Source organism: Salvelinus fontinalis, chromosome 13 (assembly GCF_029448725.1).
Source record: "Salvelinus fontinalis isolate EN_2023a chromosome 13, ASM2944872v1, whole genome shotgun sequence".
Lineage (NCBI taxonomy): Eukaryota > Metazoa > Chordata > Actinopteri > Salmoniformes > Salmonidae > Salvelinus > Salvelinus fontinalis.
This window is the reverse complement of record NC_074677.1, coordinates 53,172,379-53,195,617: the sequence shown is the minus strand read 5'-3', so window position 1 is coordinate 53,195,617 and position 23,239 is coordinate 53,172,379. Positions and strand designations below refer to the sequence as shown.

General features: G+C 41.5%; 1 long non-coding RNA gene and 1 pseudogene across 2 annotated transcripts; both read left to right on the top strand.

Moving 5' to 3' along the window:
* The first annotated feature begins 549 nt into the window (after window positions 1-549).
* LOC129867875 (cystatin-B-like) lies at window positions 550-1,583 on the top strand (annotated as a pseudogene).
* A 710-nt stretch (window positions 1,584-2,293) lies between these two features.
* On the top strand, window positions 2,294-4,006 carry LOC129869019 (uncharacterized). 2 transcript variants are annotated; one of them, XR_008761845.1, is made up of 8 exons: window positions 2,294-2,450; window positions 2,594-2,665; window positions 2,912-2,965; window positions 3,168-3,209; window positions 3,325-3,461; window positions 3,560-3,592; window positions 3,739-3,781; window positions 3,914-4,006. It is a non-coding gene; the product is annotated as an uncharacterized LOC129869019 (long non-coding RNA). The 2 variants fall into 2 exon arrangements; XR_008761844.1 differs by lacking the exon at window positions 2,294-2,450 and having other exon boundaries at window positions 2,493-2,665.
* The last annotated feature ends 19,233 nt before the right edge of the window (window positions 4,007-23,239 follow it).

The following is a 23,239-nucleotide window of genomic DNA, read 5'->3' as shown; positions in this document are numbered from 1 at the left end:
TGATAGAGTTTGTTTTGTTGTTTTGTACGTCTTGCTTGCCTTGAACTTACCTTCGTTTTTTCTGTCTACAGTCATTCACCCGGAACACTCATCCCATCCCTACCTGGTCGTCGGTGACTTCAGTTACTTCCTTGGATCTGCTTACTCAATTCCATCAACTCACCTCCGCTGCCCGCTCCGCTACTTGGATTTTTCTATCACTACATTTAAACTTGTAAATAAATACTCACCTTCGTCTTACTCTCCTTGTCCTGGTCTGCTTCTGGGTTCTACTTTAGAGAACCGTGACAAGTACCTTTTTTCCAAAGCAGAGATGCTGATTTTTTTCATCAACAAAAGAGCACCTTTCTGGTTATATACCCTCAATGACAAAATATATGATTTAAACATGTATTGGCTGCAAATGTTAGATTGCTTAAGTACCCTATGTTTTTTTGTGTTGATTATAGGCTTTATAGAGCAGCCATTTCTCCACTTATAATGGTACCTTTAAAAAAAAAAAAACATGACTCGAGTCATGTGATGTGACAATATAAACAAGGACGTGAAAATTAATTCGCGTAATCTTTAGTAGGTATTTTAAGCTGTAACTAACGTTCCAACTTCAACTATTCATGATGTGTGGCGCTGTTTCCCAGGTGAGCGATGCCACACCCGAAGTGCAGCAAATATGCGATAAGGTGAGCATAATTACTTCATTTAGCCTGTGTAGTCTAACTGTCCCAACTGAATATACTCTTCTTTCAACATAGAACACTCATGCAAGCTTGATGAAGGTTTAATCATCAACCTTAACGGTTATTGAATAATTACCTTGACAGTGTTATTCCATTCCAAACCTATAGGACTCAAGGTGTGCGTGTGCACAGGCTACATAGAATACATTTGGAATGCTGCCCGATTTGTCTTTTACATGTTTCTAGATGAAGCCACATGCAGAGAGAAACCTGGAAAGAAGTTTGATGTTATCACCGCCAAAACATTCACAACCCAAGTTGTAGCTGGGACCAACTTCTCCAATTTTAAAATCGTTTTCTTTCTACTTTCTAGCCTATGTTTAGAAAAAATAAATGTCTCTGTTCCATTACAGCATTGTTTCCCAAACTCGGTGCACGTTTTGGTTTTTGCCCAAACACTATACAGCTGGTTCAAATAATGAACTAATCATAGTTTAAATCATAAACCAAAATGTGTACCGAGTTTGGGAAAGCCTGAACTCCAGGGGGGAGTCATTTTGTTTTCAAGCGCTGTGAGAGCTGTGACTCCCTGCCACACCCCCTGTATGGGTTTCGAAGCATTGAACTGCGTCACAAATGTATAGGGCGTGAACATGTACTGTACAAGCTTTGTAAACACTAAATTGGTCATTACTCAGTACATATCAGCCTTGAGAATCCCGTCTCTCTATCACCTATGCGTCACTCATCAGGCCTTAATCCTTCCCTTTCTCATAGGTCCATGTTGGTGGAGATGAATTTATGCACCTGCGTGTCCATAAAACACTACCCCACGCTGGCGGGAAACTTGAGCTTCATAGAGTACAGACTCCAAAAGCTCACAATGACTCTATTGGTTTCTTCTGAATACCTGTAACTCCCTGCAGAGGATGTCACTCCCATACTCCAGCCTCCATGCCTGCTCTAGATAATGTGTACCCTTGTTTTTATGCTCACCTGTATTGTACTATACTGTATTGTATACTTACATGGGTAAATGTCTGTCTTTACTAAAAGCCATCGACGCCTTTTGACTAAATGTATTTGGACTACAATGTAAAAAAAACATTTGACAGCTGACTTTTCTTTTTGTAAAACTAAAAAACACTCAGTGAAGTGCTTGTTCTATCATTTCTGTGTTTTGGAAGTTATAAAATGTCTCTATCACAGCAATTACTATACACCTATTCCATAATCCCTAGTAGTGACTGACATGTTTCTCATGATTGCGTGGTACCACATCAGGTAGGGATTATGTCAGTTAAACAGATCAAAACAGACACACATGCAATGACTGAGTTGGTTCTGGACATCAAAATATAATTCTGGCAACAGGAAAGGGGAGAGTCAATTGTGGTGTGCAGTCTTCCTTTTCTTTTTGCAGAAAACATTTTCCCTCAATTGGGTGTCTGCTGTATGCAATCCAAAAGAGGGCCCCACCCATTGTAAGAGGTGATTACAACCTGTAATGACAGCATATGATTGGCTGATGGCTGCTTTAACCTGTGATTACCATATTTCACCAAAACACACAAAGCTGAAAACTGATAGTTATCCCTCTGTCTTTGGGGGTTTGATGAGGGGAATAAAAAGTGGAGGTGGAGGGGAGGAGAAAAGGAACAGAACTGGAATATAAGTCACCAGAATAAGACTGGATGTATGCAAAGAATCACAGCACTAGGATGAAGTCATTGCTGATCGTGATCGTGGTGTGTCTGTTGCTGACTGAATCTGGTGAGTATGACATAACTCACGACATGCAGCACGACACACAGGACATAGTCATGTGATTATGATAACAGTGTTACAGGGTAGGCTACAGGAGAACCTTGAGTGACTGACTCAGTTGACAGGACCTCCCTGTTTTATACTTTTAGATGGAAAACGTAAATCCAAGAAAAATAGGATCTCATTACCCAGAGGAGTTAGGAAGATTCAAGAGGCCCTGGGTGAGTCATATGTTATAACTTTACTTGCTTGCCTTTGTCCTCTTCCTCTCTGTTTCTCTCCCCTCCGCCACTGTCTTTTCTGGGTGATTCCTTGCACGTGTAATTGCATGTAACACTGTGTGGTGATTGTAACTTTATTGAGAATTGAGAGCTTTGATTTAAAAATGTTTCATGTCCACGTGTTTAATACTGTAAGTGTTGTGGCCATTCATTCATTCATGAGGTGGTTGGCTGTGTCTGTTGCAGACCCTAATCGAATTGTAAATACTTTGAAATGGAAAACTGGATCCAAAGATCTGGGTAAGTACAACACATATTTGTTTCTGTACCCAAAACAGTGATCAACAGGATGAGTTCATATTGCCCTAACCAATCATTAAAGACTCATTAAAGACTCCACACATCTATTACACACTCATTCATATCTAGTCTGAAGTATTCCAGCTTCTAGTGCATTTCAATTCTAGGATTAAACAAAAACAATTTACTATTTCTTATTTAGCTAAAGTAACAGAGGATGCCATTGTATATGAACATTTGAGATGTAAGTAAAAAATAATATTGTTTCACGCATATAGTGATTATTCTGCATTATTAATACAATATTTATTTTGATATTTTTGACAAAACTGATGGTATTTATTTTGTGTTTGTTCTAGTGACGACCCAAGGTGAGTTGTGATCATGGAAGTGATGATGCCATTGCTCAGGTGTTCACATGGTTGAATGTGTAGTTACTGTGTTGTCATTTCCTTCCCCTCAGTGATGAACTGGCTTCATAAAGTGGTTGACGTTGGTGAGCAATAGCTGTCTGTCTGTCCTTTCTGTCTGTCTGTCCGGTTGGCATCTATCAGTGATTAACACAATGATTTCTGATTTGATTTCTCAATTTAGGAAAAGGCATTGCTAACGGTGTCTGCAAGACAGGTGAGCGTGGTACAGTTAAGAAGAACTGTATGAAAACAACATAAACCTACTGTCAACTACACATCTTGTTCATTCTATATGAACACCTTAGAGTGGAGGATTGTCTGCATTGTTTCCCTCATTTTTTTTGTCCTTTACCCTCACAGTCAGCTATGTATGAGGGACTTGAAGCTAGACTTGACAGTAATGGTGAGTACCAAAGACTATATGAGTGAGTAGCCTCCTATTTAGTGCAACTTGGGTCATCGATGTTCTACCTTCTATCATCTAATCCAATCATACAAAGACTTGTACTCTCGTCTGTCCTCTCTCCACTTCAAGAACACAGTGTCAATACTGTAGATGGACAGCAGAGGTCACCTTTCTCATGAACATTTTCTACGGGACAGCTGGGAGCAAAGCTGGTGTGAAAAGACTTACACATCTTGAAACTTCCCCAGTTCAATCCACAAGCTGAATCTGCCATCTGTCAGAATGAACATAGAGGCATCTTATAGTGATCCAGCACAATTGATAACTGTCAGATTTCTTGCTCATAGTACATACCAGTTCATCTATACCATAGAACATAACACAGTAATACCTAAACTTGCATGCATGGTTGTTCAGTCAATAGACTACAATCGTTTGTGGTTTTATTATTTGGAATGATGTGAATTACATTTTTTGTTCAATTAAATAATGTTCCCATAAACTATTTTAGCCTCTCAATCATGGTTTGATTGTATTTACACACCTGAAGTAAGCACACAAATATTGTCATTACATGCTGAGAACATTTCTTGGTTTGATTTCTTAGTATTGGATTGAATAATGATATGTTTCGAGACCACTGTTTCAACTGGTAAGATGGTGGGAAAGTTTTTGTGAGCTGTAGGTGTGTCTGTGACACAAAGACTTGCCCACACTTGTTTCAGGTGTTTCATCACAGTATGTCTTTCGCCTCCAACTGCCAAAAGAGTGGAAAATAACCAACTGGCAAACAGTTTCTTAGAACTTATGTAAGGATTACTTGCATGAAACAGTATAATATATGGATATATGACTCAAAAGGTATGTGGAAAATCCTGGTAGGTTGTATTTTTAGTTGACTATACCTTTAAAATTGTGTTGAACTGAGATGATATGATTACATGAAGGATTGGTCTTCCTTTTCAAGCAAGGTTTTACACTGATAGTTAAATTTCACATTAAACCCCACACACACACACACACACAAAGCGAGATGCTTTGGTGCTTAGGTGGAGCTCTGTTTACTATCTAAAGTGCTGACAGTTAGATTTGATTCACTAGTTCCTGCCCACAGAAAGCAAATTCGAGGAACAGATTCTGCTTTTGTTTATCACTGTCCGTCTTTTTTTGCTCCTGTTATTTTCTTTTCTAAATTGATGGGCTGATCCTTACAAGAGCTTTCAGCCCACTTCACATGCACAAACATATTACATACAGTACCAGTCAAATGTTTGGACACAACTGCTCATTCAAGGGTTTTTCATTATTTGTACTATTTTCTACATTGTAGAATAATAGTGAAGACATCAAAACTATTGAATAACACATATATAATTATGTAGTAACCAAAAAAGTGTCAAAATATATATTTTTTGTTTGAGAGTCTTCAAAGGTCAATGACCAAAACACACCTCCAGGCTGTGTAAGGGCAATTTGACCAAGAAGGAGAGTGATGGAGTGCTGCATCAGATAACCTGGCCTCCACAACCACCCAACCTCAACCCAATTGAGATGGTTTGGGATGAGTTGGACCGCAGATTCCACTCTCCGTACCTCTGATACCCCCTTTGTCCCACCCCCCACACATGCGGTGACCTCACCCATTGAGACCAGCATGTCCAGAGATACAACCTCTCTTATCATCACCCAGTGCCTGGGCTTGCCTCCGCTGTACCCGCGCCCCTCCATACCCCTGTCTACACATTATGCCCAGAATCTATTCTACCACGCCCATAAATCTGCTCCTTTTATTCTTTGTCCCCAACGCTCTAGGCGACCAGTTTTGATAGCCTTTAGCCGCACCCTCATCCTACTACTCCTCTGTTCCTCGGGTGATGTGGAGGTAAACCCAGGCCCTGCATGTCCCCAGTCACCCTCATTTGTTGACTTCTGCGATCGAAAAAGCCTTGGCCTCATGCATGTCAACATCAGAAGCCTCCTCCCTAAGTTTGCCTTACTCACCGCTTTAGCACACTCTGCCAATCCTGATGTCCTTGCCGTGTCCGAATCCTGGCTTAGGAAGGCCACCAAAAATTCTGAGATTTCCATACCCAACTATAACACTTTCCGTCAAGATAGAACTGCCAAAGGGGGAGGAGTTGCAATCTACTGCAGAGATAGCCTGCAAAGTTCTGTCATACTTTCCAGGTCTATGCCCAAACAGTTCGAACTTCTAATTTTAAAAATTAATCTCTCCAGAAATAAGTCTCTCACTGTTGCCGCCTGCTACCGACCCCCCTCAGCTCCCAGCTGTGCCCTGGACACCATCTGTGAATTGATCGCTCCCCATCTAGCTTCAGAGTTTGTTCTGTTAGGTGACCTAAACTGGGATATGCTTAACACCCCGGCAGTCCTACAATCCAAGCTTGATGCCCTCAATCTCACACAAATCATCAAGGAACCCACCAGGTACAACCCTAAATCCGTAAACATGGGCACCCTAATAGACATTATCCTGACCAACCTGCCCTCCAAATACACCTCTGCTGTCTTCAATCAAGATCTCAGCGATCACTGCCTCATTGCCTGTATCCGCCACGGGTCCGCGGTCAAACGACCACCCCTCATCACTGTCAAACGCTCCCTAAAACACTTCTGCGAGCAGGCCTTTCTAATCGACCTGGCCCGGGTACCCTGGAAGGATATTGACCTCATCCCGTCAGTTGAGGATGCCTGGTCATTCTTTAAATGTTACTTCCTCACCATATTAGACAAGCATGCTCCGTTCAAAAAATGCAGAACCAAGAACAGATATAGCCCTTGGTTCACTCCAGACCTGACTGCCCTCGACCAGCACAAAAACATCCTGTGGCGAACTGCAATAGCATCGAAGAGCCCCCGCGATATGCAACTGTTCAGGGAAGTCAGGAACCAATACACGCAGTCAGTCAGGAAAGCAAAGGCCAGCTTTTTCAAGCAGAAATTCGCATCCTGTAGCTCTAACTCCAAAAAGTTCTGGGATACTGTAAAGTCCATGGAGAACAAGAGCACCTCCTCCCAGCTGCCCACTGCACTGAGGCTAGGTAACACGGTCACCACCGATAAATCCGTGATAATCGAAGACTTCAACAAGCATTTCTCAATGGCTGGCCATGCCTTCCTCCTGGCGACTCCAACCTTGGCCAACAGCCCCGCCCCCCCCGCTGCTACTCGCCCAAGCCTCCCCAGCTTCTCCTTTACCCAAATCCAGATAGCAGATGTTCTGAAAGAGCTGGAAAACCTGGACCCATACAAATCAGCTGGGCTTGACAATCTGGACCCCCTATTTCTGAAACTGTCCGCCGCCATTGTCGCACCCCCTATTACCAGCCTGTTCAACCTCTCCTTCGTATCATCTGAGATCCCCAAGGATTGGAAAGCTGCCGCGGTCATCCCCCTCTTCAAAGGGGGAGACACCCTGGACCCAAACTGTTACAGACCTATATCCATCCTGCCCTGCCTATCTAAGGTCTTCGAAAGCCAAGTCAACAAACAGATCACTGACCATCTCGAATCCCACCGTACCTTCTCCGCTGTGCAATCCGGTTTCCGAGCCGGTCACGGGTGCACCTCAGCCACGCTCAAGGTACTAAACGACATCATAACCGCCATCGATAAAAGACATTACTGTGCAGCCGTCTTCATCGACCTGGCCAAGGCTTTCGACTCTGTCAATCACCATATTCTTATCGGCAGACTCAGTAGCCTCGGTTTTTCTAATGACTGCCTTGCCTGGTTCACCAACTACTTTGCAGACAGAGTTCAGTGTGTCAAATCGGAGGGCATGTTGTCCGGTCCTCTGGCAGTCTCTATGGGGGTACCACAGGGTTCAATTCTCGGGCCGACTCTTTTCTCTGTATACATCAATGATGTTGCTCTTGCTGCGGGCGATTCCCTGATCCACCTCTACGCAGACGACACCATTCTATATACTTCCGGCCCTTCCTTGGACACTGTGCTATCTAACCTCCAAACGAGCTTCAATGCCATACAACACTCCTTCCGTGGCCTCCAACTGCTCTTAAACGCTAGTAAAACCAAATGCATGCTTTTCAACCGTTCGCTGCCTGCACCCGCACGCCCGACTAGCATCACCACCCTGGACGGTTCCGACCTAGAATATGTGGACATCTATAAGTACCTAGGTGTCTGGCTAGACTGCAAACTCTCCTTCCAGACTCATATCAAACATCTCCAATCCAAAATCAAATCAAGAATCGGCTTTCTATTCCGCAACAAAGCCTCCTTCACTCACGCCGCCAAACTTACCCTAGTAAAACTGACTATCCTACCGATCCTCGACTTCGGCGATGTCATCTACAAAATAGCTTCCAACACTCTACTCAGCAAACTGGATGCAGTTTATCACAGTGCCATTCGTTTTGTTACTAAAGCACCTTATACGACCCACCACTGCGACCTGTATGCCCTAGTCGGCTGGCCCTCGCTACATGTTCGTCGTCAGACCCACTGGCTCCAGGTCATCTACAAGGCTATGCTAGGTAAAGTGCCGCCTTATCTCAGTTCACTGGTCACGATGGCTACACCCACCCGCAGCACGCGCTCCAGCAGGTGTATCTCACTGATCATCCCTAAAGCTAAAACCTCATTTGGACGCCTTTCCTTCCAGTTCTCTGCTGCCTGCGACTGGAACGAATTGCAAAAATCTCTGAAGTTGGAGACTTTTATCTCCCTCAACAACTTTAAAAATCTGCTATCCGAGCAGCTAACCGATCGCTGCAGCTGTACATAGTCCATCTGTAAACTACCCACCCAATTTACCTACCTCACCCCCCATACTGCTTTTATTTATTTACTTTTCTGCTCTTTTGCACACCAGTATCTCTTCTTGCACATGATCATCTGATGATTTATCACTCCAGTGTTAATCTGCTAAATTGTAATTATTCGATTTATTGCCTACCTCATGCCTTTTGCACACATTGTATATAGATTCTCTTTTTTTCTACCATGTTATTGACTTGTTTATTGTTTACTCCATGTGTAACTCTGTGTTGTCTGTTCACACTGCTATGCTTTATCTTGGCCAGGTCGCAGTTGCAAATGAGAACTTGTTCTCAACTAGCCTACCTGGTTAAATAAAGGTGAAAAAAAAAAAAAAAAGATTGAAGGAAAAGCAGCCAATAAATGCTCAGCATATGTGGGAACTCCTTCAAAACTGTTGGAAAAGCATTCCAGGTAAAGCTGGTTGAGAGAATGCCAAGAGTGTGCAAAGCTTTCATCAAGGCAAACAGTGGCTACTTTGGAGAATCTAAAATATAACATATATTTTGATTTGTTTAATACTTTTTTGGCTACTACATGATTCTATATGTGTTATTTCATAGTTTTGATGTCTTCACTATTGTTCTACAATGTAGAAAATAGTAAAAATAAAGAAAAACCCTTGAATGAGTAGATGTGTCCAAACTTTTGACTGGTACTGTACACACTCATAGCATGCAGACAATCACCAAGACAATTCATTATATGTTTTCTAAAGTTATTTCAATTTATTTGAGATTAAATGTGTATTATGTACTTGCACTTTGATGAATGCTCTCATCATCTCAAAATTCAGTTCATGGTTTACCTTTTTGTGGATAAGTTCACTTCCAGTGTTCTACAGAGGGAGGAGTGACCCCATAAGCCCCATCTCCATGGGTATTGTATAACTAGTGTGTGTGTGTGTGTGTGTGTCTAAGGGGCGGGGGATAGATATGGTAGCAGGTAGCAGCTTGTGTGTATGGGAGGGGGTGTTTATGTAAACCCATACTCTACAGTATATATAGGAGTGAGATGTGGCAAAGAAAAGCAGATCTCCTGTTTTGTCCTTTATAATTCTTGATACCGACCCTGCTCTGCTGTAGCCATGACGATCATGCTGCTGAGCGCACTAGGAGCACTGCTCTGCTCCTTGGTTGTCACCGCTGAGGTCATGCCCCAAGGAGACTTCAATCTACAGGGGGTAAGAGAGAAAATGAAGAGAGGGATCAGAAATCAGCGTTACATTGAAAATCAAATGACGAGGAACAAACTAGGGATTGTTATGGAGAAAAAAGAAACATTAGGAGAAAGAATACAGAAAGAAACCTGTGATGAAAACAAGATTCAAATGGAAGGGATGAACGAAATGTGGGAATTCTAGTGACACATTGTCGGGTGTTCATATTGAGACAAGAGTTATTCAGATGTTCCTTCATGAATGATTCAGGAATATTTCAGTATCAGCTCTCACAGATTTAAGGTTTAAACTTTCTGTGACTCCTGCAGACAGGAATAAGGAGGTGATGTAATCTAATCAGGGATGTTTTTTGCAGGTGGGAGGAAAGTGTTATGTGATTGGATTTGCCACTAATGCCCATCAACCACAAGGCCAGCATGAAGATGGGCAACGCCATGCTGACACCAACTGCTGACGGAGACCAGGAAATGGCATATTCTAGCCGGAAGTAAGAGAGAGAGAGAAAGAGAGAGACATTGTGCTGATTCTGTATGAACTGTATTGTCTCTGTAGCGCTGATGGCTCCTGCTGGAGAATGAACCACCTGGCCAAGAAGACAAACCTTGTGGGGAAATTAATCTTCAAGAGCGAGCGTAAGTCTAGAACCTATAAACACATACACACACAGTGCACTAATGGGCCTATGTGTGATATTGTCAATTCAACTCCCTCTCGTCCCCTCTAGGCTGAAGTAATGAAAATGACATGCGTGTCGTTGACGTTAAGTATGACGAGTTTGCTCTTATTCACACCAAGACCAAGGGTGTTTCAGCTGTGCTCACCAACCTGTATGGTACGATCCTTTCCACTCCTCTGCAAAATCCTATGACTGAGTCTCATTGTTTCACTATTCCTTTCCCCATCCTTTGTTAGAAATCTTATATTACCAAATATTGCATCCTTCACAGTATATTTAGTCTGCCATGTATTGTACCGTGGGACAGACCTGAGCCCTGACATGCTGCAGAAGTTTAGGCAGTTCTCCCTGGACACCAGGCTATCCTCCCCAAAAACGGTACAGCCCATTTGTGAAGTGTGTTTAAGTTGCACAATATTTCTTGATAGAAGTGTGGAATGTTTCAGACATAATTATCAACCTTATTTCTCTCTTTCTGCAGATGAGTGTCCTGCTGTGTAATTTCATCCATGTTTTTTACTTTCTAAACATGCTCCCTTGATCAGTCTGCATGGCATTGCTACTCGATCGGTAGACCCATGGCAACTGTGGCAACCATGAACCACCTTTAGCTCCATTGGCCCATTAGCTTCAGGCTCCGCCTTAACTTGCATCTGAATTGCCTAGTGAAGCCCAGCGTAGCTGTAAGCTCTGTTAGTTTTTAACTTCACTGACTTGCTCCAATGAAATACTGTCTAGTGCTTTTTCCGTTTGTCAGTCATTCTACTCTTCAGATGACTAGAATATGTTGGGTATTTAATACCTCTGATCCTAAGATGTGATGTTAGCTGCTTTAGAAGTCTGTGTTGATCAAATGTCATGTAAACCCAGCTCTAAAAGTAACCTTGGTGTACCATCATTCTATTGTAAACGTTATCCTACTCCTTGCAAGTACATCCATAACACAGTTCTGATTCCTCCTTTTGTTTGTTAAGTGTTTACACACTTTATTTACAAATGTGTACAAAACAATAATTGGCCTCCTATAGAATTCTAGTTACACTGAATTATACAACAAAGTTCATGATGATGAAATAAATATAAAAACAAAAATGATCACAGAGGAAGGAACTGTCAAAGCCAGAGTACAAATATACCACCAGTCTTTACAAGTTGTATTTCTCCTCAGGGGACTAATGCCTCTCCCTGGCCACTGGCATAAGTAGATGTGTGTTTGGGTAAAGGAAGTATGTTGTGGTCATGAGTCTGTGGTACCAGATCTAGTGCAATCTAACTCTGAAGGCCTTGCTGGCACTGCATCATATTTCAGGTGTCTGATAATCAAGTTTATTAGGGGTTAAATAATCTGTATGAAGATGGGTTTATGGGTTGGTTCTAAATGATACTGCTTACCTGTTAGATCCCCCCCACCCCCATGGGATAAACAACCACATCTAGTATCTCATTTTGTGTAAAGAAGTGAATCAACTAAAAGAAACCGCTCTGAAGCCGCAGCTTTTACAATGGACATGGCTATTTGCTATGATGCAGTCAACTCTTTCTCCAGGCATTGTCCATGACCAGACAGACATTTCTACTCAAAACAACAAAGATATGAAGATGTGGGGTCAGCACCAGTAAGCGCAATACGCTATGAAAGTCCCGCCTATTTCCTTGTTCAAATCCTCTACTGTTTTTGAACTGGCGTCAAGTTTATAAAATTCATGAAAACGTGGTCATTTACGATGTATGTCGAATTTTATTTGTATTTATGGATTAGTTTACTTCTACCTGATGTCTTTCATGAATATTTACGATTAATTTGAATTTTCCGTAATCAAAAACCTTCAAAAATATATTGGGTAAACGAATCCACGAATATAAGATATATCTTCTAAGTGCTACGATAAACTGGGTGGTTTGAGCCCTGAATTCTGGCATATCAGAATGTATACCACGGGTTTGACAAAACATTTTAGTTTTACTGCTCTAATTACGTTGGTAACCAGTTTAAAATAGCAATAGGGTTCCTTGGGGGTTTGTAATATTTGGCCAATATACCAAGGATAAGGGCTGTGTCCAGGCACTCTGCGTTGCGTCTTGCGTAAGAACAGCCCTATCGGTTATATACCATACCTCCTCCGGCCTTATTGCTTAATTAGAATGGACGATCACTGCTCAGTGGATCTGCTTTTTCTCATCAGTTGAATGTCAATTTCATTGTGTGAATACTAACAGCTTGTAGATTTAAACAGAGGCAGTTTATCCACTTCATAAATATAATGGTACATTTCAAAAAGCATGACTCGAGTCATGTGATCGTGACAATATAAACAAGAAAGTAAAAATTAATTTGTGAAATCTTTCGTAGGTTTTTTCAGCTGTAACTAATCATGATGATGTGTAGCGGTGCCTTCGAGGTGAAGATCATGACTAGAAAGGATCCAGATTTTGTCAATTTAAATTCAGGTTTGACGTTTTGTTGCCGGTAAGGAACATTTACACAGCAGGTTAGGATAATTAACGTAGCAGGTTAGAATAATTAGGTTAATGTTAGGAAAAGGGTTAGCTAAAATGCAACAAAAATCTACTTTTAACGTTAATTTGACATAAACTGGATCCCTTTTAGCCATGAACGTGAAGGATGCCACTCCTGAAGTGCAGCAAATCTGCTATAAAGTGAGCATAATTCCTTAATTTAGCCTGCTTAGTCTAGCTGTCCAACTGAATATGGTCATCTTTCAACAAAGATGACACACAATAATTACCTCGACCATGTTATTCCATTTGTGGGTAAATAACAAATGTCAAACCTATAGGTGTGCATAGGCTATATGGAGTACATTTGGAATGCTGCTGGAACAACTAAGTCATTGCCTGATTGTCTTTTAAATGTTTCCAGATGAAGCCACATGCTGGAAAGAAGTTTGATGTTTTCGTTGTCAAAACATTCACAACACAAGTTGTGGTGGAGACCAACTTCTTCACTCTTCTTGAATAAAAAAATTATTGTATTATTTCTAGCCTATGTTTTGCAAAAATAAATGTCTCGGGGTTCCACTACATCATGGATCTCCAACCTTTTCTAGCATGAGGTGAGCTACTTATCTTTTTTAGCTTTCAAATATGCACATTCTTCTCTTCTCCTCTCCCCTGAAACTCTTCCCTGGGTCCTTAAGTGTACAAGAGAAAGTAGTACACTATGTTTACTGTCAATAAACCTGGTAAAATAATGGTTAATAAAAAACGAAGGTGGGCCCTATTAAAATCTGCGATTTTTTTTATTCAGTTTTATTCTTCCTGGTTTTAGATTAGTTGAGGGTTTTCATTCTCAAAATTATATTTGTTCACAGAGAAACAACTAAATTGAATGTTCTGAGTTGATGTCAATGATTAAATCACATCAGAAGACAATTTTTTTTAGGTCTGGAAGAAAACAAACAGATCTTATTTTTTGAATGTAGTTACCTTTCAATCACGCATCTGGCCCTTTAATTGCTTATCTAGTGCACTGTCTCATATGCAGGTCTAGCAATGGTTCTGTACTGCTGATGCTAATTTCATGGCAAAGTTTCCAATTAACAAATAATCAAAACAAATTATATACGTCTGCCAGGTAAGCCTACTTTGTAGTTAACATTTAATTGAGAAGGGTTTGGGGAAAGATTTTAATTTTATTTAACCTTTATTTAACCAGGTAGGCCAGTTGAGAACAAGTTCTCATTTACAACTGCGACCTGGCCAAGATAAAGCAAAGCAGTGCGACAAAAACAACAACACAGAGTTACACATGGAATAAACAAATGTACAGTCAATAACACAATAGAAAAATCTATATACAGTGTGTGAAAATGTAGTAAGATTAGGGAGGTAAGGCAATAAATAGGCCATAGTGGCAAAATAATTACAATTTAGCATTAACACTGGAGTGATAGATGTGATGATGATGTGCAAGTAGAGATACTGGGGTGCAAAAGAGCAAACATAAATAACAATATGGGGATGAGGTAGTTGGGCGGGCTATTTACAGATGGGCTATGTACAGGTGCAGTGATCGGTAAGCTGCTCTGACAGCTGATGCTTAAAGTTAGTGAGGGAGATATATGTCTCCAGCTTCAGTGATTTTTGCAATTCGTTCCAGTCATTGGCAGCAGAGAACTGGAAGGAAAGGCGGCCAAAGTAGGAGTTGTCTTTGAGGATGACCAGTGAAATATACCTGCTGGAGCTTGTGCTACGGGTGGGTGTTGCTATGGTGACCAGTGAGCTGAGATAAGGTAGGGCTTTACCTAGCAAAGACTTATAGATGACCTAGAGCCAGTGGGTTTGGCGATGAATATGAAGCGAGGGCCAGCCAACGAGAGCATACAGGTCGCAGTGGTGGGTAGTATATGGGGCTTTGGTGACAAAACGGATGGCACTGTAATAGACTGCATCCAATTTGCTGAGTAGAGTGTTGGAGGCTATTTTGTAAATTACATCGCTGAAGTCAAGGGTCGGTAGGATAGTCAGTTTTACGAGGGTATGTTCAGCAGCATGAGTGAAGGAGGCTTTGTTGCGAAATAGGAAGCCGATTATAGATTTCATTTTGGATTGGAGATGCTTAATGTGAGTCTAGAAGGAGAGTTTACAGTCTAACCAGACACCTAGGTATTTGTAGTTGACCACATATTCTAGGTCAGAACCGTCCAGAGTAGTGATGCTAGTCGAGCGGGCGGGTGCGGGCAGCGATCGGTTGAAGTGCATGCATTTAGTTTTACTAGCATTTAAGAGCAGTTGGAGGCCACGGAAGGAGTGTTGTATGGCATTGAAGCTCATCTGGAGGTTTGTTAACACAGTGTCCAAAGAAGGACCAGAAGTATACAGAATGGTGTCGTCTGCGTAGAGGTGGATCAGAGAATCACCAGCATTAAGAGCGACATCATTCATGGTCATTGTGAGTGGGATCATTTGCCTCCGTTCACTTAAAAGAACCGTTAATTTGTCTCCCAAACTGCTCATCGCTTAGAAATGTACCAAAACTATAAAAAAAAATCTTGAATTTAAAGCCTAAACCGTTGTCTACCACGATGTCAGATCGTGAAATGTGAGTTCAAATACATCTTTACCTGACCAAATTGTTAGACGTCCTGCAAAAAATATTAATACTGAATGAGGCTCTTGTCTCACTATATTGTTCCTGCACTGAGGAATTGCCATCGTCAGAGGATGTTTTTATAATTTATCTGCAGATAATCGATGTCTGGAGCTCAAAATGTAATAGGAAAAGTATGCACATCAGGGAGACAAATTAACGGCTCTTTCACATATGAGTACTGGCTATGGCTATGCACTGAGTAATAGACAAATGGCCACAACACACAGACAGAAATGGGCAATATTGTTGGAAATTAATTGGCACATATTGTGTTAGGTTTTGATTTTTAAGCCAATAGTGGCTAACCAGGGCTGGGATAATATAAATATTTCTTAAGTTGGTTAGAGCTGGAAGCTTGCAGTGTCTGATATTTGAGAGATATGTTCATGACAGTTTACAGTGGAACCATAGGGCTGGCCTTAGGGGTCCTGGCCCACCCTACCATACCTCCTTGCCTGTCCAAATAAATTATTTAAATATTGATCATTTATTTGACCGTGACAGAAAGACTAAAGATTATGGCATGCAGGGGTGTAACGTTCACTGGGGACGGGGACGGGGACATATTGAAATAGCATTTTTGTCCCCCCCAATTGTATCATTGGAATGTGATACAAAACAAGGCAATGGTGTTCTTTAGGACCATGCGGACGCCTCCGAGCAGTCGGGTCGGCTGTTTGGAGTGTTTATCCGACCGGATAAAAAAATATATATATATATACACATTTATGTCCCTTTCTCCAGTGATATAGCCAAATTTCAGCAGAGAGGAAGAGGCGAAGCGAGAGGACTCACTCTTACCAAATCTGTACAGAGTAATCCCAATGCCTTTCTATGGGAATAATATGCAGGCTTAAGCTTGTCGCCTGCCTTCACGCCTTTGGGACAAAGAGTCCCATTGTTAGGGCGAACATGAGCATCTCGACATTATATACAGATATCTGGTTCCAGCCTCTTGCGAACTGGAAAGGGTTGGAGGGTGCACAGTGCTGGATTGCCCTAAAGTTATTTATTTATTATTATATAATAACTCCAGTCTAAATAAAATAATTCAAAATACTTGAACCGGGAGCATGACTTTCCCATTTGGCAGTGTCTGATTGTCTTAACTCATCACGTACACCACTAATAAGCTGAGCTTCTCAGTCAATTGTTCTTAATTTCAAACAAGTCAACAAAGTCTTTTTTTTAAATCTTTCCAACACTCCCGGCCTTGATCTTCACCAAGCCTCGGTATGATAGAGCAAAATATCATGATCTGATGATCCCATATAAAATAATACAAATATATTTTGAAAAATTTATAATTTTTCACAAAAGTAGTGCACTGGGGCTTTAATATTCCTGTATTAGCGGACCGATATAGCCTTCTGCAGCCGGTTCCCCCCACGTGACAATGATTTTGAGAAACTAAAACTTTATTATTGAAATTATACTGTTCTACGAAAATGCGCAAATAACATAATCATAACTGGTAGAATAAATTGTAAGCTTGACAGGCTGCCTTTATTATTACACCAGTTCCAAAAATTGTGCGTGCACACATTGGAGATCCGTGAAAAAACGTGCCGCCTATGAAAATCAAAGGCCTGTCCAATTGATAAGTTCTGGCGCCAGGCCCTGGGTGGAACACTTGAAAATTGCAAGTACTTTCAGAATTGTTTGGCCAGCTACTCATAAGTGGTCTGCGAGCTACTGGTAGCTCGCGATCAACATGTTGGAGACCCCTGCAATACATTGAGTCATTATTTTATCTTCAAGCTCTGTGAGAGCTGTGACCTCCTGCCACACCCTCACAACCCCTGTATGGGTTTCAAAGCATTGGGCTGTGTTAAAAATGTATAGGGTGTAAACATGTACTGGAAGAGCTTTGTAAACACTAAACAAATGGATCTTTACTCAGTACATAAGAGTCTTGAGAGTCATGTCTCTCTATCACCTATGCATCACTCATCAGGCCCTAATCCTTCCCTTTCTCATAGGTCCATGTTGGTGGAGATGAATTTATGCACCTGCTCGTCCATAAAACACTACCCCACGCTGGCGGGAACCTGGAGCTGCATGGAATCTAGACTCCCAAAGCTCACCATGACCCTATTGGTTTCTTCTGAATACCTGTAACTCCCTGCAGAGGATGCCACCCCCATAATCCAGCCTCCATGCCTGCTCTAGATCATGTGTACCCTTGTTTTTATGCTCACCTGTATTGTACTATACTTTATTGTATACTTACATTGGTAAATGTCTGTCTTTACTAAAATACGTTTTCACCTTTGACTAAATGTCTTTTGGTACAATACAATGTAAATAAACATTTGACAGCTGACTTTAGTTTTTGTAAAACTTTTTTTTTTTATCTATAAAAAATCTGTGAAGTGCGTATGTGGGTGGCTTGTTGTACAATTTCAATTTGCATATTTGTAGGTGATGACATTTCCCCCAACTCTATCACAGCAATTACTGTACACCTATTGCGTAATCCCTAGTAGTGACTGACATTTCTTATGATTTTATGGTACCATATATCAGGTAGAGATTCTGTCAGTTGAGTCAGTGCAGTGCAGTGCAGTCTTCCAATCGAGGCCTCAAATCGGGATGTTCTCCTTTTAAAACCGGCACGTCTGGAGGAAGAGGCTTGATTTCTGACACTATAGTGGTACAGTTTTCCTTCATCGAAGAAGCCTCAGGTTATACCTCCTATTGTTTGAAACATTTTCTGCATTTAAGATCGAAACAGACTTTGAGTTGGTTCTGGACATTAAAATATAATTCTGGCAACAGGAAAGGGGAGAGTCAATTGCGGTGTGCAGTCTTCCTTTTCTTTTTGCAGAAAACATTTTCCCTCAATTGGTTGTCTGCTGTATGCAACCCAAAATAGGGCCACGCCCATTGTAAGAGGTGATTACAACCTGTAATGACAGCATATGATTGGCTGATGGCTGCTTTAACCTGTGATTACCATATTTCACCAAAACACACAAAGCTGAAAACTGATAGTTATCCCTCTGTCTTTGGGGGTTTGATGAGGGGAATTGATGAGGGGCCCCTGAGTGGCGCAGCAGTCTAAGGCTCTGCATCTTAGTGTGAGAGGTGTCACTACAGTCCTTGGTTCGAATCCAGGCTGTATCACATCTGGCCGTGGTTGGGAGTCCTATAGGACGGCGCACAATTTCCCCAGCATCATCTGGGTTTGGCCGGGGTAGGCTGTCATTGTAAATAAGAATTTGTTCTTAACTGACTTGCCTATTTTTTTATACAAAAATATATATATTTTTTTAAAGTAGAGGTTGTTGGGAGGAGAAAAGGAACAGAACTGGAATATAAGTCACCAGAATAAGACGGGAGGTATGCAAAGAATCACAGCACTAGGATGAAGTCATTGCTGATCGTGATGCTTGTGGTGGTGTGTCTGTTGCTGACTGAATCTGGTGAGTATGACATAACTCACGACATGCAGCACAACACACAGGACATAGTCATGTGATTATGATAACAGTGTTACAGGGTAGGCTACAGGAGAACCTTGAGTGACTGACTCAGTTGACCGGACCTCCCTGTTTTATATTTTTAGATGGAAAACATAAAACCAAGAAAAATAGGATCTCATTACCCAGAGGAGTGAAGAAGATTCAAGAGGCCCTGGGTGAGTCATATGTTATAACTTTACTTGCTTGCCTTTGTCCTCTTCCTCTCTGTTTCTCTCCCCCCCGCCACTGTCTTTTCTGGGTGATTCCTTGCATGTGTAGTTGCATGTGACACTGTGTGGTGATTGTAAAAACTAGATCCAAAGACCCATAATATTTGTTCCTGTACCCAAAACAGTGATCAACAGGATGAGTTCATATTGCCCTAACCAATCATTAAAGACTCATTAAAGACTCCACACATCTATTACACACTCATTCATATCTAGTCTGTAGTATTCCAGCTTCTAGTGCACTTCAATTCTAGGATTAAACAAACATTTTTTACTATTTCTTATTTAGCTAAAGTAATAGAGGATGCCATTGTAAATGAACATTTGAGATGTAAGTAAAAAATATTATTGCAAGCATATAAGGATTAATCTGCATTCGGAACACAATATTTATTCAGATATTTTGGGAAAAACTGATGGTATTTATTTTGTGTTTGTTCTAGTGACGACCCAAGGTGAGTTGTGATCATGGAAGTGGTGATGGCATTGCTCAGGTGTTCACATGGTTAACTGTGAAGTTACTGTGTTGTCATTTCCTTCCCCTCAGTGATGAACTGGCTTCATAAAGTGGTTGATGTTGGTGAGAAATATCTGTCTACCTGTTTGTCTGTCTGTCCTTTCTGTCTGTCTGACTAGCTTCTAGCAGTGATTAACACAATCATTTCTGATTTGTAAATGTAGGAAAATATACGGTGTCTGCAAGACAGGCGAGCATGGTACAGTTAAGAATAATTGTATGAAAACAACAGAGTGTGTGCAAGGATTTCATCAAGGCAAATTCTCCTTTGAAGAATGTCAAATATAAAATATATTTCAATTTTGAACACTTTTTTGGTTACCACATGATTCCATATGTGTTATTTCACAATTTGGATGTCTTCACTATTATTCTACAATGTAGAAAATTGTAAAAATAAAGAAAAACCCTGGAATTAGTAGGTGTATCTAAACATTTGACTGGTACTGCAAGTATTCAGACGCTTTTCTATGAGACTCGAAATTGAGTTCAGGTGCATCCTGTTTCCATTGATTATCCTTGAGATGTTTCTACAACTTGATTGGAGTCCACCTGTGGTAAATTCAATTGATTAGACATGATTTGTATATATAAGGGCCCACAGTTACCAGTGCCTTTCAGAGCAAAAACCAAGCCATGCTGTTGAAGGAATTGTCCTTAGAGCTCCAAGACAGGATTGTGTCAAGGCACAGATCTGGGAAAGGGTACCAAAAATGTCTGCACCATTGAAGGTCCACTAGAACACAGTGGCCTCCATCATTCTTAAATGGAAGAAGTTTGGAAACACCATCCAAATATTTATTTATATATTCTTAATTCCATTCCTTTTCTTTAGATTGTGTGTATTGTTAGATATTACTTGTTAGATATTACTACACTGTTGGAGCTAGAAACACAAGCACTTCGCTATACCCGTAATAACATCTGGTAAACACGTGTATGTGACAAATACATTTTGATTTGATTTAGAGCTGGCCAAACTGAGAAATCGGGGGAGAAGGTCCTTGGTCAGGGAGGTGACCAAGAACCCGATGCTCTGAAACTCTGACGTAGTTTCAGTGTTCCTCTGTGAAGATGGGAGAACCTTCCAGAAGGAAAATCATCTCTGCAGCACTCCACCAATCAGGCCTATATGGTAGGGTGGCCAGACGGAAGCCACTCCTCAGTAAAAGGCACATGACAGCCTGCTTGGAGTTTGCCAAAAGGCACCTAAAGGACACAGACCTTGAGAAACAAGATTCTCTGGTCTGATGAAACCAAGATTGAACACTTTGGCCTTAATGCTAAGAGTCACGTCTGGAGGAAACCTGGCACCATCCCTACAGTGAAACATGGTGGTGGCAGCATCATGCTGTGGGGATGTTTTTCAGCGGTAGGGACTGGGAGACTAACAGGATTGAAGGAAAGATGAACGGAGCAAAGTACAGAGATCCTTGATGAAAATCTGCTCCAGAGCGCTCAGGACCTCAAACTGGGAGCGAAGTTCGCCTTCCAACACAACAACGACCCTAAGCAAACAGCCAAGACAACGCAGGAGTGGCTTTGGGACAAGTCTCTGAATGACCTTGAGTGGCACTGCCAGAGCCCGGACTTGAATCCGATAGAACATCTCTGGAGAGACCTGAAAATAGCTGTGCAGCGACGATCCCCATCCAACTGTATCACCGCCGGGTACTGCAGGGCTCTACAGAGGGTTGTGCAGTCTGCCAAACGCATCACCGGGGCACACTGCCTGCCCTCCAGGACACCTACAGCACCCGATGTCACAGGAAGGCCATCAACCACCCGAGCCTCGGCCTGTTCACCCCGCTATCATCCAGAAGGCGAGGTCAGTACAGGTGCATCAAAGCTGGGACCGAGAGACTGAAATACAGCTTCTATCTCAAGGCCATCCGACTGTTAAATAGCCATCACTAGCCGGCTACCACCCGGTTACTCAACCCTGCACCTTAGAGGCTTCCGCCGTATATATATAGACATCGACTCACTAGCCACTTTAATAATGGAACGCTAGTCACTTTAATAACGTTTACATAGTGCTTTACTCATCTCATATGGACAGTTGAATTCGGAAGTTTACATACACCTTAGCCAAATACATTTAAACTGTTTTTCACAATTCCTGACATTTAATCCTTGTAAAAATTCCCTCTCTTAGGTCTGTTAGGATCACCACTTTATTTTAAGAATGTGAAATGTCAATAATAGTAGAGAGAGTGATTTATTTCAGCTTTTATTTCTTTCATCACATTCCCAGTGGGTCAGAAGTTTACATACACTCAATTAGTATTTGGTAGCATTGCCTTTAAATTGATTAACTTGGGTCAAACATTTCGGGTAGCCTTCCACAAGCTTCCCACAATAAGTTGGGTGAATTGTAGCACATTCCTCCTGACAGAGCTGGTGTAACTGAGTCAGGTTTGTAGGCCTCCTTGCTCGCACACGCTTTTTCAGTTCTGCCCACAAATATTCTATAGGATTGAGGTCAGGGCTTTGTGATGACAAATCCAATACCTTGACTTTGTTGTCCTTAAGCCATTTTGCCACAACTTTGGAAGTATGCTTGGGGTCATTGTCCATTTGGAAGACCCATTTGTGACCAAGCTTTAATTTCCTGGCTGATGTCTTGAGATGTTGCTTCAATATATCCACATAATTTTCCTCCCTCATGATGCCATCTATTTTGTGAAGTGCACCAGTCCCTCCTGCAGCAAAGCACCCCCACAACATGATGCTGCCTCGCCCGTGCTTCACGATTAGGATGGTGTTCTTCGGCTTGCAAGCCTCCCCCTTTTTCCTTCAAACTTAACAACGGTCATTATGGCCAAACAGTTCTGTTTTTGATTCATCAGACCAGACCATTTCTCCAAAAAGTACAATCTTTGTCTTTTTTATGGCGGTTTTGGAGCAGTGTCTTCTTCCTTGCTGAGCGGCCTTTCAGGTTATATCGATATAGGACTCGTTTTACTGTGGATATAGATACTTTTGTGCCCGTTTCCTCCAGCATCTTCACAAGGTCCTTTGCTATTGTTCTGGGATTAATTTGCACTTTTCGCACCAAGTACGTTCATCTCTAGGAGACAGAATGCATCTCCTTCCTGAGCGGTATGACGGCTGCGTGGTCCCATGGTGTTTATACTTGCGTACTATTGTTTGTACAGATGAACGTGGTACCGTCAGGTGTTTGGAAATTGCTCCCAAGGAGGTCTTGGCTGATTTCTTTTGATTTTCCCATGAAGTCAAGCAAAGAGGTACTGAGTTTGAAGGTAGGCCTTGAAATACATCCACAGGTACACCTCCAATAGGCTAATTGACATCGTTTGAGTCAATCAGAAGCTTCTAAAGCTATGACATCATTTTCTGGAATTTTCCAAGTTGTTTAAAGGCACAGTCAACTTAGTGTGTGTAAACTTCTGACCCACTGGAATTGTGATACAGTGAATTATAAGTGATATAATCTGTCTGTAAA